This window comes from Lichenostomus cassidix, chromosome 3, assembly GCF_008360975.1.
Source record: "Lichenostomus cassidix isolate B80296 chromosome 3, HeHo_3.0, whole genome shotgun sequence".
Taxonomy (NCBI): Eukaryota; Metazoa; Chordata; class Aves; order Passeriformes; family Meliphagidae; genus Lichenostomus; species Lichenostomus cassidix.
This window is the reverse complement of record NC_139483.1, coordinates 63,695,549-63,711,094: the sequence shown is the minus strand read 5'-3', so window position 1 is coordinate 63,711,094 and position 15,546 is coordinate 63,695,549. Positions and strand designations below refer to the sequence as shown.

Below are 15,546 nucleotides of genomic sequence, written 5' to 3'. Positions count from 1 at the left end.
TCACCAGAAAGTCTTGCTGTTGAAGAAACATGGAGATGAGCCCAGAGGCAAGAGGGTGCCTGGCTGTGAGACCTGTGGAGGTGGTTCCTCGGAAGATGTCTAGGATTTTGAGCAGGCAATAGGAGGTTGAGAAACTCAGATTGTCTGTGGAAGCCTCCATGCAGCATTGAATTTATTTGTGATTAGCTGGGTTCATTGCTGGTGCCACTGCTGTGACCATTATGCTCCATCTGCTCCACTCTGCCTCCTTGTTGATCTCCTCTTTCTAGCTTCAACAGTGGCAGAGGGAGAGAGGCAGAAATCTGCTTACTGGGACTTCAGTCTGGTGGTGAGTGCAGGTGACTGCTGCTGCAGTCCATACACTGTCAGCCTTGTACACCCAACCCATGGCTAAATCATGCTGTACCCCAGTTTGCCACCTGCAAAACAGAGGTAGCCCTGTCCTGAGTGATGGGAGCTTTGCTGGACTAAGTGTGTCGAACTTCCAAGCCACTGGTAATCAATAGACTCTTAATAGGTAAAGTGTGGCTGCCAGAGGAAAGGCAATGGCTCTTTGGCTGCTAAAAACAATCAGTGCAGTGGCATCTAGTGCACACTGGGCAGAATTACAGATGTCCAGCAGCCCCCCAGCTGAGCTGGGTGTCACTGAGGAAGGACTGCAGGCTGCCTTTTGGGGAATCTCTGGAGCTGGGAGTCTATCTATTCATATCCTTCTTTGTTTTCCTGAGTGGAGCAGAGGACCTCAAGTTTTTGGGCAGCTCAGAGCACCACACGCTGCTGTTGTCTTTTGCCCATGAACACTCAGTCATCCAAATGCAAGATTCTGGTGTTGGGAAAACAAAAAAGGGATAATCTAGTTTAGGCATGTACAGAGGAGAGTGGGTATGGTCAGTGTTCCTGGTGGCAGGAGCTGCTGATGGGCCAAAGAAGTGGTAGGTTTTTTAAGTGACAGGGGATAAGTGTCCAGGCACTCAGAATCTCGGTCACAGCAACAGCATGTGTTTATCTCTGTCAGTCCTTGAACTGAAGGGCACTGGGTGCCAAACAGGCATATCACAGAGTCTGGCCTGAGTCTGGCCACAAAAGCCAGTACAATGCCACATTCTGCTCTTTTTTTCACATACAAGAAACAAAATCAGCATGTAAAATGGCAAAGGCAAATAACAGCAGTCCTGGGTCAGCACTCTTGACCAAGGGGAGACCAAAAAGGACAGTGATGCAAATAAGAAATTTGAGGAGTCACTATTCAGTACAAGTGAAAGTCTATTTCCATTTGATGTTTTGGTTTACCATAGAATAAATACATTTTTATCAATGGAAGACTTAATTTTACTCTTACTGAAGTCAATGATAATCCTTCCATTGTAGTGGTCTGAGCAGGATTGATCACAGAAACCTTCAGTTTCTAAATGATCTCTCATAAATGACAATAGGTCAAGAAAATCCTCTTATGGAAGTACTGGAAACTCTTGGATTTTGCCCTAAAGAAGTGGGAGTCGAAGTTCGCTCCTAGCAGCATGGAAAATCAACCACATCCTTATTCATTTTCCTTTCCTGTGTATTAGCACATGTGTACAGCTTGTAGGTGTTGGATGAAGCCTTCAAATCCCATTGATTCTCTGTCTGAAGACTTAGGATTCTTAAGCACGCAAATCAGAGCTGCATAACACTGAAGAGGAAGGGAATAATAAGTTTGTAAAAAATTTAGCTTCATGTGTCACAAAACGGTACATTAATTGTATTAGAATAATCTGCTGGATAGTTTTATTTTAGAAATTTAATACATTCTTTACTCTCCATGGTGAGATTTGTCCAAATGCCTCTTAGTTTTCAAAATACTGCGTTATCTACCAAGCCACCAAACATTTCTCACCCTTTCACACTGTTCCTGCAAATCCATTTTTCAACCATCCCTATGTACATGGCCTTACTTGCTTTCTGACAGGAGTAAAAAAGTGGACCCCAAACTGAATATTGCTTTAAAAGTGTTATTTGCCTGGGCTATAATATCTAGTTAAGAATATATTTTCTCAAGACAGAGAATGCTCTAAAGAAGATTACCCACATCTGTTTCTCTTTTCTGTACACATCTCATTCATCTGATCCCGGATGATCCATGGGAGAATTTCTTCTAGATGGAGTGGGGATGTGGAGGGTGCTTTTGGGGAAGTGCATCTTCATCCAGGCTGGGTAAGTTGAACTTGAAAGTATGCTTTGCTTCTGGAAGCAGAGGCGATAAGACCCAGTTTATTTTCTTGCTTTGTCTTTGTATTAAAGGATTATTTTTTTAAAAAATGGATTGTGTAGTAAATGATGGATTTCTTTTGAGTTCTTTATAATCCCTTTGGCTATCATCAGATTGGGTATTGCAATAGCAACACTTTAAGTATTTATTTATAAGATGGCAAAATGTTTGATGATACTAGCAGCACAGTTGATTATCTGGTAGAAACAAATTTTAAAAGTTACAGTGGTTGTGAATTGATTTTTTTTAAAGCTCTGCTTGAGATCAAAGGTAAAATCCTTCTATTTCTCAGATAGAAAAACAGCCACAGTGCTGCAAGAAGAACACAGTTATCAATAGCTCTTGGAGAAATTGTTTTCAGAGTCTGCACAACTTCATAGTTATCTTTTCTATATGAAGCCTGTACTGGAAGCATCTGCAGCTGCCTGTACATTGCTTTTGACTGCAGTTAGCTAGGATGAAAAAATTTAATAGTGCCAGATGCTAAATTTGTTATGTGCAAGACTTTTCCTGCCTTATCCAGGTGTAAACACCAGTTACTGCACACATACTGCACCGTCTTTCCACTTCTTGTATCTACCACAGGCATATTTTCTCCTACTAAGTAGGATGAAGTAATTTCTCATAATTAAAAAAACCTAACCAATATGCTTTTCTTAACAGTAACCCATTTGTCATTTCAACAAGGAAGCAGTCCAATCATGGGCATTTTTTGTTCCATCTGCCTCAGCCACTGGTGAATCTGAGAAGGGCAGATGTCTGATGGGGCTGCAGTGTGCACTGCACCAGCAGGGGTAAGGTCAGAGAGAGCACAAGTGGGAGGTGCTTGCTGAGCTGTGAAAATGGGACCTAACAGAAGAGGCCACATGTCAGGAGAATCTGAGAGAGCTGGGAAAAGATACCCTTTTGGGTAGTAGAAATGCAACTATTTTACATTGTCTTTCCAAATGTGCATTGCCTGATGACTTCTAGGTTTCCTTTTATATGCCTTCTTACTTGACTGTTTTAATCACTTTTCCTAGTCCTCTTCTTCATTTTGTAATGGCATTGCAGATATTAGGGTAGGTGAAATGGCTGTTTAAGTAGCATCTGAAGAAAAATAAAAAAGAAAAGGTGTGAGACAGAAGTGCTGAGAAAGAACGTTTCTCTGACTTCTGTGAAATTAATCTTCTGTGTCTGGAAAATTAGGATTTGAACTGTAAGGAGATTGCAGATTACGGTGTTGTCTGTTTATAGGATGCAATGAGAGCCCAATTCAAAGCCTACTAAAATATAGACAGATGAGATGTGTTAGGGTTATGAGAAAATTTCATATGAAGAACCGAATTCTCTGTTAGCATAATCGGATGCTTCTCCACTGTTCGATGAGTAATGCCATTAATGCTCTCTATTATTTGATCCATAACTGATATGATAGTACCCTGGGTTTTGTTTATGAAAACTTGAACAAAGTCTTTCAGCATTAATGAAGTGACAGCAATGTGGTAACAATACAAAGGAGCACAGAGCCTGTGGGTTTGAACAGAATGCTTTGGCACTGATGGGGACAGAGGCAGAGGTCAAGAGCCAGTAGAGTAGCACTGAGCAGAGGAATTGTCTGTTCTTAAGGAGTGCTCCAACAGAGATGGGCAGCTGAGCTGGTTCCTGGTCACCATCAGAGCAACATAAAGCAGAAGCAGAGTGAAGAGTCTAGGCAGAAACACACTGTAGCTGCCGTGGTGTTTGGATTGAATTAAGAACAGAGCAGGCATCAGTAGCTTGAACTTAGCTGACCTACGAAACACTGTGACAACAAAGAGCATGGCAGCTTGACTCAGCAGTTATTTAGGCAGGAGCATAGGGCAGGACAGAAGCACAGTTCATGCAGTTCTGTTCATTAAGCCAGCAGTGTATTGTTCACAGTGTGGCCTTGAAAGCAAGGTTCAGCTGCTGTACCACAGTGAGGAAACCACAGAGCCCTAACATGTGGTGGCACAGCAGGAGTTCTGCTAGGGATGTGCCTGGTGCCTGATGGCTGTGCTGTCACCTGTGGTCTCTTTGTCTCTATTGTTGCTTACTTGATTGATGGTACCTGCCAAGGGCAATGCAACTACAAACATTATAGCTTTGGTGTGCCTGGTGACAGCCTGCTATGATCCTCAGGACCAATGTGTCCAGTCAGTTAGGACTAATCTTCTTTCAGAAGCCCAGGCTGTTCCTTTTCTAGTTCATCTTGATTTCACTGTCCTTGTACTAGGCCTTGTATCCCTGCTGTTTTCTGGCAATCAACTAACTTGCAGCTCCATGGCTCATAGTTAGGGCTGTGCTACTGCTGGAAGCAGAACTGTTTGCAGCCTCTGTAAAATAATGGGAGGACACCATGACACCTTTGTTAGGTTTCTTCCTATTGTCCTTTTCCTGTAATTTTCCCTTTCTTTTTCTTTTCTGCTAACCCTGTTAAGAAACGGTGGACTGAAAACAACAGCTGCCTTTTTTCCTTCTTTCTTTTCCCTTACTAGCATTTCTTTATGTGCTGGGATAATTGTGCCCAAATTGCCAAATATAAAATACTCATTGCATGTATTTTGGCATGTTTATAGTGCTAACTGCTGTGTAATATGGAAGGACAGCAAGTGTTTTTTCAGAACTCAACTGAAACAAATTTCAGTGTACCTACAGCTTCTCGGGGTTTCCTTCAACCTGTGCTAGAATGTTTTTGGTCCACATGTTGCAAATTATCAGCTTGGTAGTCCATATTCAAGTATATTTGACCAACTCCTACTGTATTTGAGAAAAATGAGTTTTGCTTTCTAAACTGAAATGAACATACAATGTTTTTCCCTTACACTGAAAATTGTGCTTCTCATGTAAAGTGGGATATGCTGTTTATTTTTTTAAATTTCAGTAGAAGTCAAAGCCTTCCCCCATGCCTGCCTTCATGACTACAGCAGGCATTTTTGCAGTGGTGACTACTGTAGACTGCTTTGGCTGTGAGATCCTGAAAAGGAATGTCTCTTGAGTGTTTTCCTCAGGCTTTCCCCCCCCCATTTCTTTTCTTCTGGCTAGTATGCATGCCTGAACACAATCTGGCTCATCATCAGGATATTTTATCTTAGGGTTGACAAATGCCACCTTCTGTGCCATTGCACATTTTTTCTTTTGGGGATGCAGTAAGAAAATCCAACTGTCTCAGTGAGCAGATGATGCTGCAAAGTTGTCAAAGCTGCTGTAGATGCTGTGAAGACTGGCAGGTGGGGGAGTGGGTCCCTTTTCATTGCACACCTGTACAACACAACCATGGAAATAAATGCAGCAGACATTTTTTGAAACTCCTTTTGAATAGTGGCAATATATATTGGCCTTGAATCTCAGGACCTCGGATAGTTTGAGCTTTAGAAACTTAACAGTAGATATGTTTAAAAAGCAATAAAACCTGATGTAATGCTAAACTAGAAGTAGAGAGATATTTGTGAAAAGCAGCTGCTTGCAGGAGAAACTGAAGCAAAGGAGAAGAGTCAGGGTTTTGCATGGGAATAATTGTGACAAAATTTTGGTCCAGGAAGACTTGGTGCCTGTGCTTCTCTGCTGTTGCTGTGTTTTAGTTAGAAAATAAATGACCAGTGACAAATGCCTGCTCTGTGTAGTTGCTTGAACAGTGGCATATTTTAGGGTTGCTCAGTGGCTGTGCTCTGAAAACGAGAGCAGATCACAGACTGAAACTGATATGTGCTCTTCTACAAATAACAGAGGTCAGGACACACAACCCAGGCCTCTCCAGCCCACCATCTCTTCCCTTCCTTAAGCAAAATCACTCTGGGCTTGCTGTCACCATTAGTTGGCCAAAAGGAAATTTTCTCACCTGATTTCCTAAAGTTGTGTTATTGCCTGACGATCCATCACAGGCAGGAACACTCCTGTTTCTCCATGCAAAAGCCTGCGTGCCCTCCAGCTGCCCGTGGGGACCCCTGGTGCCCCTGGGCAGCAGTTGTTTCCTCCCTTCCATATAGCAGTAGCCCAGAGAAATACAAGCCTGGCAGTCCACAGGTGCACATGGAGCTCCTGTTCAGCGCTGACATGCCTTCCACCATCTTTGGTTTGGATCCAAGCCCAGCTAGTTTTCTCTACACAGCTGAAAATAATTCATGGATGACTAGTTCATGGTCCTTTGGCTGTGAGCCAGGACACTGTGCCCACAGCACTGTCTGGTGATGAATCTGCAAAGCTGCTGTTGGGGACAACGAGGGAAGGCTGGGGTGAAGCTTTAATGGAAGGTTAACTGGAGCGCTGTGTCCTGCGAAGCTGTTTGCTTCTCATCATTAGTGCTCTGGCTGAAGTAGATGGCCAGAGTTTAGTACTTAGTTTTTTGATGCCTTCAGCCTCATCTGCTCAGTTTGAGACTTTCTAGTGAGCTTCTTGGAGAAGGTGGAAGCAGAGGATTTCAGCAGGAATTTCTGAGAGGCTAAGCTGGGCACAAATGAAAAGCAGGCCACCCATTGCCTCCCATGAAAGTATTGACCCAGGCATTTCTGCCCATTGTGAAAGTATATGACACAAACCTTCCAGTCTTCCTCATTTTTTCAATTTCTGTTAGATTCTTCTTTTTAATAATAGCACAGGAAATTCAAACGATCTCTGGACAATTGCAGCAATTCTTGGGTGGTTAAAATTTAATATCTCATCCTGATATTTGTGGTATGATACTGATGATATATACCCACAGGTGTATTTCTGCCATGTATTATTGCTTAATTATATCAGTTATGAATCAGTCAAAAGAAGCAGCAGAATGGACATAGAATTAATTCTCAATTTAGATATATAAAGGGATAGAGAAAAGAATAATGTTGATGCTCTGCTTCTTCTAAAGTAGGATGACCACTCACACTAAAAATAAAGGGCAGAGACTTCAAAATGGTAATTAAAAAGTGAGTTAAATGAAACTACTATGCACTGTAATCAGAACACTAAATTTCCAGAGTTAAATCTTACTTCTTGCCTTTCGAGTATATTTCAAACTGCAGATTTTTTTTTGTGTCACTAAGTGTAGTGCTCTGGATATACAAATAGAATTTATTGTGTAATATACCAGCAATACAAGACAAAATCTTAAATCTCTTGCTACTCAGTTCCTCTTTTATGTTGTTCTTCCATATCATCTCTTAAGTCTTCATTTCCAAGTTTCATTAACAAGAAAAAGGAGAAAGCACATTGTTTTGGAGGCTGGATAATAAAAAGGCAGTTCTGTTTCTCAGAGTATGTGTCAGGTTGAGATATGTATTTACAAAGAAGGAGAAAAAAAATTATTTTTGCCAAGAACAGAGCCGTACATGCAATGCCACCTGGGGAGAGGAAGAGTTACAATGATCACATTAAAAGGAATCTTAAAAATGTGAAATTAGAAATCCCCCAATCCTACATGTGACTGAAATTTAAATGTACCCAAAGGAATACCCTAACATCCAATCACACTGTCATTTTTGCTGTGTGAGCCTTTGGTTGCAGCATTGTGCCACAGCCTCAGCCCGGCATAGTAGAAGCCCAAGCTCAGGAAAGAAGGTGCAGCAAAGCTGAAGAGGGATCACACTCCAGTTTGTCACATCACAGCTGCATGTTCCAACCTTCCACTTTGAGAATGCAGGTGGGCAAGTCATAAATCAGGGAATACATAAATGCAGAACTCGGGTTGCCTGAGAGAGCTTTGAAGACTGACAAGGAGGTGGGTGACCAACTTCACGTGAGCTGAGTGGGAAGTAGAGTAGGACTGGAGTAGGTTGAATAAGACCAGTCAGTTTTGACTCATCCTGCTTATTAGACATACAAATATCATTCCTTAGAGCTGACCTGGAGGTCCTGCAGCATCCTTACTGCATTCACTAGCACCTTATGCTTTCTAACCCCCAGGATTTCTCCCAAGACGCTCAACTGCCCTGCTGAGGGCATTACTCCTGCTTTGCTAGACAATGTCTGCCCCACTGTAACAGCAGAGCCTCTGTGGCTTAATCCAGAGTTTCAACACTTCATGATAGCACAGGACACCAGGGAAGTTGATCTCCCTTCTTATAGAAAAAAAACCCTCTGATTTTGTTCAAGCTTTTCCATTTTAAACAGGAATGGATGACACCAGAGACACAAAGGTTGTCCTTAACAAATAGGGTATTTGATGTGGACTTCAGGAGATGTACACTTGCTAAGGTCCAGAGCCACCTGAGAGTCCTTCAGGGCACACACACAAATTTGCAGTGCGTGAAAGAAGTATCATTACGCTCATCTGTTCTGTGCTCAGGGTATAAATGATGCTTCTCAAGGCCAATTACTAAGTCAACAAAAGTAAGAAAGTGTAATTTTAAACTTAGTTGAAATTGAGATATCTCAGTGGACCTAATGGAGTGGATCACTTACACATGAAGCTTAACAGCCTGGCCTACAGTGTTAGAGTTTCTAAATTGTGGAAAAAAGCACCAAACCTTTAGGAGCTGTGCTAGCCAACAACATGAGTGCACTGTTGTTGTCCATTGAAATCCACCCCTGAGCTGTCCTGAGAGTGCTGTGGAGAAAAGCAATATTTTTTCAATGTACACATAACATCTATTACAATCATTTTCTCCAGAATATGAAATTAGCAGCATTTTTTTGTCTATAAGTAGTCCTAGTTTTTAAAGTGAAATTTTCAAACCATAGTTTGGCCTATTGGTATATTTAAGCTAAGAGTTATTTTTTTCCTCTATGTTTAGATGGTTTTGGTTTTCTTTCTGGTCTCAGAATGGATAGAGATTTGTGTCTGTTTAATAATAAGATTTGGACTGCAAAACATGGGCAAATAAATTGGATTTATATATACATAAATAAATACACACACATATATATTATTTTTTATATCAAGCAGAGAGACATGACCAAACAGATCCAGAGATTGTAAAAGATTGGGGAAACATCCCACAGCAACATTAGCAAGGAGATAATGTTAGCATAATGGAAAGAACATGATAAATAATGGTCAAACAGGTAGAATTTAATTTTATTGACAGCACATACACATAGTTCGTGTCTCCAGGGTTTTGGGCACAGAACTTCAAAAGAGCCAAGCTGACAGTAAGCGATAGTGGGGAAGACAAATAAGCTGAGGGGTAGAAAGGTGGAAACAAGTAGGGAACTAGTGGTGTTTTAGCTGACAAAAGCCCAGGGATGTTTATGTGATCTTCTCAAAACACTGTCCCTGCGTAACACATAGGGACGGTGGTAGGAAAATGGGAGCATTGACAGCCAAGATTATTAATAAATTAATACATTTTTTCGATTGCGCATCAAAAACATGTGGGTTTTGGTACTTTAAAGCGTGTAGTGTGATACTGGTGAAATTATCAAAGTAGAGTTGCTGTATGCAGTGAGAGTTAAAAGCAAATCATCATTGTGCAGACTTCATTCTTCCTCCAGGACAGAGCATTTGACAGGAGAAGTCTTCCAGGGACTGTGTGCAATCTTTCTCTAGTGATGGTTTAACATGTTTCTTTCATCCTAAACTGCTGAACAAATAAAACTGCATGTAGGAAAATCAACCTCCCAGATAAAGGCAATGAACCATGAAGAGAAACCCTATTCCTTCAAATTTATTGAGGATCAAGTGTAGATATATTTCTTCATGTCAGATAATGTCTTTCCATTCTGTCTGAGCAGTCATGATAGAATAAATGTTTCCAAATGGCAGTCATAGTGCCAAGTCCAGCAATGCTATCAGTAACCTGATTGGCTGGCTCTCATACATCTCAATATAACATGGTTTAGAAGCACAGGCTTGATTTAAAATACAAAACATTTCTATGAAATAAATGGTGAGCCTAAACTAAGTAACAGTGATAGAAAATACTCATTTTTGCATTTCCCTCCTTTTTGCATTTGGCATTATACAGTATTTTCCACATTCCCACATTTGTGCATATGAGTATACAGTGAATTGCTGTATGGAGTCTTGCTATTTGTGTATTTTAAGAACCCTACTGCATTTTCTGAGCTCTCTCTCTAACACTTCTGGGAATTCATTATGCAATTCTGTAAAAAAAGCCTTACAATTCCCACCAGGACCTCTGAGGAAAAGAGTGATCCCATTTCAAAGCAAGTCCTTCTCATAGTGAATAAAGCCCTAAGGAATTGCAGAACCAATAAAAGGATCTCCCACGTCCCCTTTGCAATGTCAGGATGTGACTTTTTTAGTTGGTATCACATCCAGAGCAGAATTATGCTGTAACAGTGGATTATAATGAAATAATTGAGTATCTGATTTGTTTTGTAAGTGCATTTTCCCCCCAGTCCCCTCATTTGTTTTTCTCTCCTGCAGATAGAAATTTAAGTACAACAATATTAGAACATAAACTCTTAATTTTTTAGTGGGTATCAAAAAAACTACCATGCAGCAAAGATTAAAGCATCCTGACGGCTTTGCTCCTGCTCTCTGGTTTATGCTATACATCCTGGCATTAAAGATTCACTAAAGGGAAACAGCCATTAAAGATTCATTGGAATGTGTTAGTAGGGGCACCTCAGTGCCACCTCTTGGGATGCTGCTCTCACCTCTGTCACTGAAGAAGGCACGTGGAGAGGCTGCACAGCAGCCTCTCCAGCTGAGTTGCCCTGCAGTTCCTGTTGTGTGTGGCCAGACATTTTCTCTCCTGCCTGATTCTGTAGAACTGACCTGTGCTATTCAATAGCTGTGAATTTTCACATTATAGATGGTTAATGTGAAAGGGTTTTAACAGGGTGAAGTGATTAATATTTACATATGTTTTTATCTGCGGTTGCTGAAAGTATTTTGTGTCCCAGTGGATTAAAAAATATTATACTTGCAAACTGGGAAGTTATGTGGCCCTTAGTATTAGGGAGAGTAAAAAAAGGAGACGAGGTGTGCATGCTGACTGAATGCCATAGGGGATGGGCAGATCTGGAGCTTCTTGAGGCACATGGTAACACAGGCCAGGCTGTGTGTCTCAGAGCCACACTGACCTGCTGGGAGCTGAGCCACAGCTCAGCCAGGCTTTTGGTTCAGTGAAGGTGACTCAGAAAAGAATCAGAAGAGAGACTGGTTTGATGAATTTGTTCCATTCAGTTAACTTCTACCTAGATTCAACAACTGTGGAAATTCATAGTCTCGATGTAGGAGACATTACTAAAATTCTGTGAGAGTTTAGAATGGTATTCAAAGGGGAAAAAATAAAGATTTTTCTGTAAGTAGAGACAAGATGGCAGGAAGTAAATGGTGGGGAAATCTTTGGTCTTGTAAGAGTAAACAAGATCGAAGAGCAAACAAATCAAGGTAAATGCAAATTAGATCTTGGACAGTGAAAACAATCTGATACTGAGAAAGTTTATGGCAACTGTTGATTACTATCAGTGGAAATTTAAAAGTCATAACTGCATTTTTTTCCTCAAAATGAAAGCCTTTATGTGTGTAATACTGTATTTTTGCACATGATTATCCACTTGATACAGATATATCTATTCAACTCTTGCTGAAATCTTTGTATTTCCTTTTAGGAATCTTGTATACTTCAAAAATGAGTCACTTTTTCTAATTACTTCTAATTAATACTTCTGGTAAATGAATGACATGTCTGATTATTTTTTGTTTCTTTGCTTGCTTCTTTTTCTAGAAATGTTTAGGAGAGATGCAATGCATTCATTAGCAAGACGTTAACATTCATTTAACATAATTACCATCCTTTTTCCTAAGTGGAAAGATTTCCTTTTCAGACCAGAAAGCTGTGCTTTGAGCTGATCACAACATGGGAAAACTGACTTTATTAAGGCAAAAGGAGAGTGCTGAGAAAAGCTTGAGGAGGGGAACAGCCAGAGCTTAGCTTCAACCATGGAGAAAATAGGGGGAGAACCCTATATGCAAATACTTCCTTCTCTTCAGCATTAAAATGTCAAAAGCTTATTCATCCAGCAAAATCATTACCTTTCACCGAGAGCAAAAGGAAAATTCATAGTTTTGTTCATTGAAATATTGCTGCATTCCACACAAAGAGCTATTGTTGCTCCCCAGAAGAAGAGGACTTTATGGCTGCGTAGGATTCACATCACTTAGGGAGTATTTCAGTTTAATTTGCTAATTATCCAATTATCACAAGGTGTCAACTGGCACTTTTCTCCAAAGTCTGTTCACTTTTCTAAGGTGGACTAGAGCATCCATTTGAAAAGCTAAGTAAAGAAAGCCTAGGCACCATTCAAATAATACTTAAAAAGTCCAACTGCATTATAGACCTTGTACATGCAGGTGGGTTTCACTCTTTGCTGCTGATAATTCATCCAGGACATGGTTAATCAATTATCTTTTCCACTGTGTCTGCTAAGTCACTTCATGTTTGCCATTAGAAATAGACCCAATGTCAAGAGGATAAAGGAAGGCAGGAATGTGTTACTTCTCTGTAGAAAATGTGTACCATGGCCCCTTTCACAAGGATGCTCATGAAGTGGGGGATAATGTCTGTGAATTGAAAAAAGGGTTGGAACTGATAACCCCAGAGGACAGGAATATGCCCATTCAGGCTTCATCCTCCCCTAGTGCTGGAGATTTTTCCTGAAATTGGTGAGGCACAGATAATTGAGTCCCCTTTTTATCACATCCATTTTTATACCATTTCATAATGTTTGTTGCCTTCATTTTCAACACCTTTTCATAACAGAAATAAAGCGTTAATATTTATTTAAGTTGTCCTGCAAGCATATCTGGTTTTGTGGTCTTAGTTCGGCTCAGGGCTGACTAGATAAGCAGGCTTAGTACAAATGGAGGACAAAATACAGTAATGGCTGGGGAAGGCCTATCAACCCAGGCTGCAGTGTCACATTTTTAACGTTTATGTAGCCTTTCAAAAAACTGACAGTGTTGGAGGGGAAATTTGCTTCCTGGGACTGCTGAAATCAGGAGTACAAGTAATTGTAATTACATTCTAAATAACGGCACTGTAAGATTTGCATGGGCATGCTTTGGTTCATCTCCTTGCTATTTTTCTATTTTTTTTTATTGTTTACTGCTAGTCTTGTATATCCTTGTAGCAGGCACAGTCCTTAAAAGAAAAAAAAAAAAAGTGGGAATAAAGAAGCTTTTTTCTCATCTCTTTCCATCAGCTAAACTTCCCATAGAAGCTGAACAACATCCTCTTTATCAAGATAATGGGTTTCCACATCTTGGCATACTATTTCTTTCCTTTAGTGCATGCCAGCAAACAGAACTACAAGTAATGAAAGTAGAGAATAAGGCATGTATAAGGCCATACTTATTCACTCACATCAAGGGCATTTATTTACATGAGTGAGGCAAGTGAGATATAAGTTGCATTTAGAACTATGAACAGCACATACCTGTGTTTCGAAAGATGACACATCTGTAACATTCTGCCTTGCATGTGGAAAGAATTGGTATTATTCATGGAAATATGAATGAAAGAAAACAGCTGCCAGTCTTTTGAGCAGTGTTAGAACAAAAACAGAGCCCAGCCCTGCACCCTGCCCAGAGTGCAGCCTTGACTTGCATTGACAGGAATGTAGTGCTTCAGCCTGGCTGTTGTGGAAATATGGACTGATGGCCTTTACATTAATTATGCTAAACACATATTGCTGGGTCCTGGAAAAAGCCACTGAGAAGCCAACCCCTCTCTGTTGACAGCCTAAGTGCTTTTTAATTCCCATGCACTTATGTAGAAGGGTAGGGCAAGCAGTGTCCTGTGACACTGGACATTATATTCAGGTCTAATACATTGAATCACTCCAACATGAAAAGCCACAGTAGGACAGATTGTGTCTTGGCAGGTTTCGACTTGACATTAGGGAAAAATTCTTTGCTAGGAGGGTACTGTAGTACAGGAAAAGGTTATCTGAACAAGTTATAGGTTATCCATCCATGGAGGGTTTTAAGACTAGAATAAACAAAACTAAGACTAATCTAATCTGCTGTGGTGAAAAAGCAAAACGTTGGACTAGATGGCATCCAGGCATCCCTGTGAATCGACATTTCTATGATTCTCTGGCTTTCTCGGTAAAATATATATAAATTAGGCTTTTGTTTTCACTACACACTCTTTCTTAAAATCAAAGTATAAACCATTATTTTTACAGAAAAAGTAAGCCAGAATCAACTCACATTTTTGCTGGTAAAGTTTCATCGTTTTAATAGTGAAAATATGGTTTGTTTCCTTAGATCACTAAAGAGGAACACAACTGATATTTCAGCAAAGCAATAGGGAGAATGATTTTAATTTGAATCCAGCTGTTGCTACAATGAAATTCAAAAGGCAATGCATGCTATAATAAGGAGATAAAACCCTGTGGTTCAATAGTCAGCACTGATCTTATTGATTTCAGGGAAACCAAGATTTTATTCTATGGCATGAAGAGCTTCACATGAACTTTCCAGCAATTAATTTCCTTTTAAGTCCTTCTCTGATGGCTCAAGCAGTATGTTAAAATTAATTATGCTCATTTTTTTCTGCAAAAATTATTTTCACAATTTGTAATAGATTTTAAAATGTACAGACTTCTTGCATGTCCAGGTGCAAAACCTCTGGTTTGCTAAAAGAAAGTGAGTCTTTTATTACTGAGACAAGTCAGTTAGACTCATGTAAGTCTAATAACCCTTCTCACAGTTATAACATTCTTTACCTGCTGTGGGGAATTATTTAAAAAGTGTTATTCTTACCTATCTTGAAAAACTTCAAAGTCTGAGCTATAGAAGCACAGTCTCTATGGATCAGCATAGCAAAGTATTCATCCCTATGCAAATTATGTTTTGGAAAACAGTATTCAGTCCATATAGTGAAAGACTGTGACAGAGGGAGAACAGTAAAACAAATTTGATTCTGACTACAGTGAAGTTTTATTGGTGTTGAAAGTTTCCTGACATTAAATGGAGCTGAGAAATGCCACCAGTCTTGACATTACTTGCATTTGAATGGATTTCTCTGACTGAGCACATTCTCTAGCTATTTCTCCAGTCTTCTTTTTAGTTTGTCTGGAAAGTGTTTCATAGCATTTCTTAAAAGAACACCAAAAATATTCTACCTTCCAGTCAGTTGTGCTTTCATGACTACATTAAAAAATGAACAAAAAGACTTAGAATGTATAACCAATGAAAGGAAAGGAGAGCAGATGGGAACTGATGTGCAGCAAAAGCTGAGGACTGCAGGAAGCATGTGAGGCTAGGAGAGGCAGAAAGCAGGAGGAGAAGTGGGTTTGCTTTGCTTGTGGGTTGGTGTTTGTGCTGTCCTTGCAGGGAGTGGGGAGAGGGTGGAAGTTGTTTGTTTATTTTGCTTCAAGAGAGAAAATGAAGTAGTAGAAGG

The 15,546-nt window shown here is 40.1% G+C and overlaps 1 protein-coding gene and 1 long non-coding RNA gene across 2 annotated transcripts in view; one reads left to right on the top strand and one right to left on the bottom strand.

Moving 5' to 3' along the window:
• Positions 1–15,546, top strand: part of SLC35F1 (solute carrier family 35 member F1) — a 224,799-nt gene that overhangs the window by 90,155 nt on the left and 119,098 nt on the right. The gene's annotated exons all lie outside the window — the stretch shown is intronic.
• Positions 2,082–7,756, bottom strand: LOC146439866 (uncharacterized). The gene is made up of 3 exons (XR_014851315.1): positions 7,676–7,756; positions 3,242–3,334; positions 2,082–2,220 (listed from the first exon to the last, which is right to left on the bottom strand). It is a non-coding gene; the product is annotated as an uncharacterized LOC146439866 (long non-coding RNA).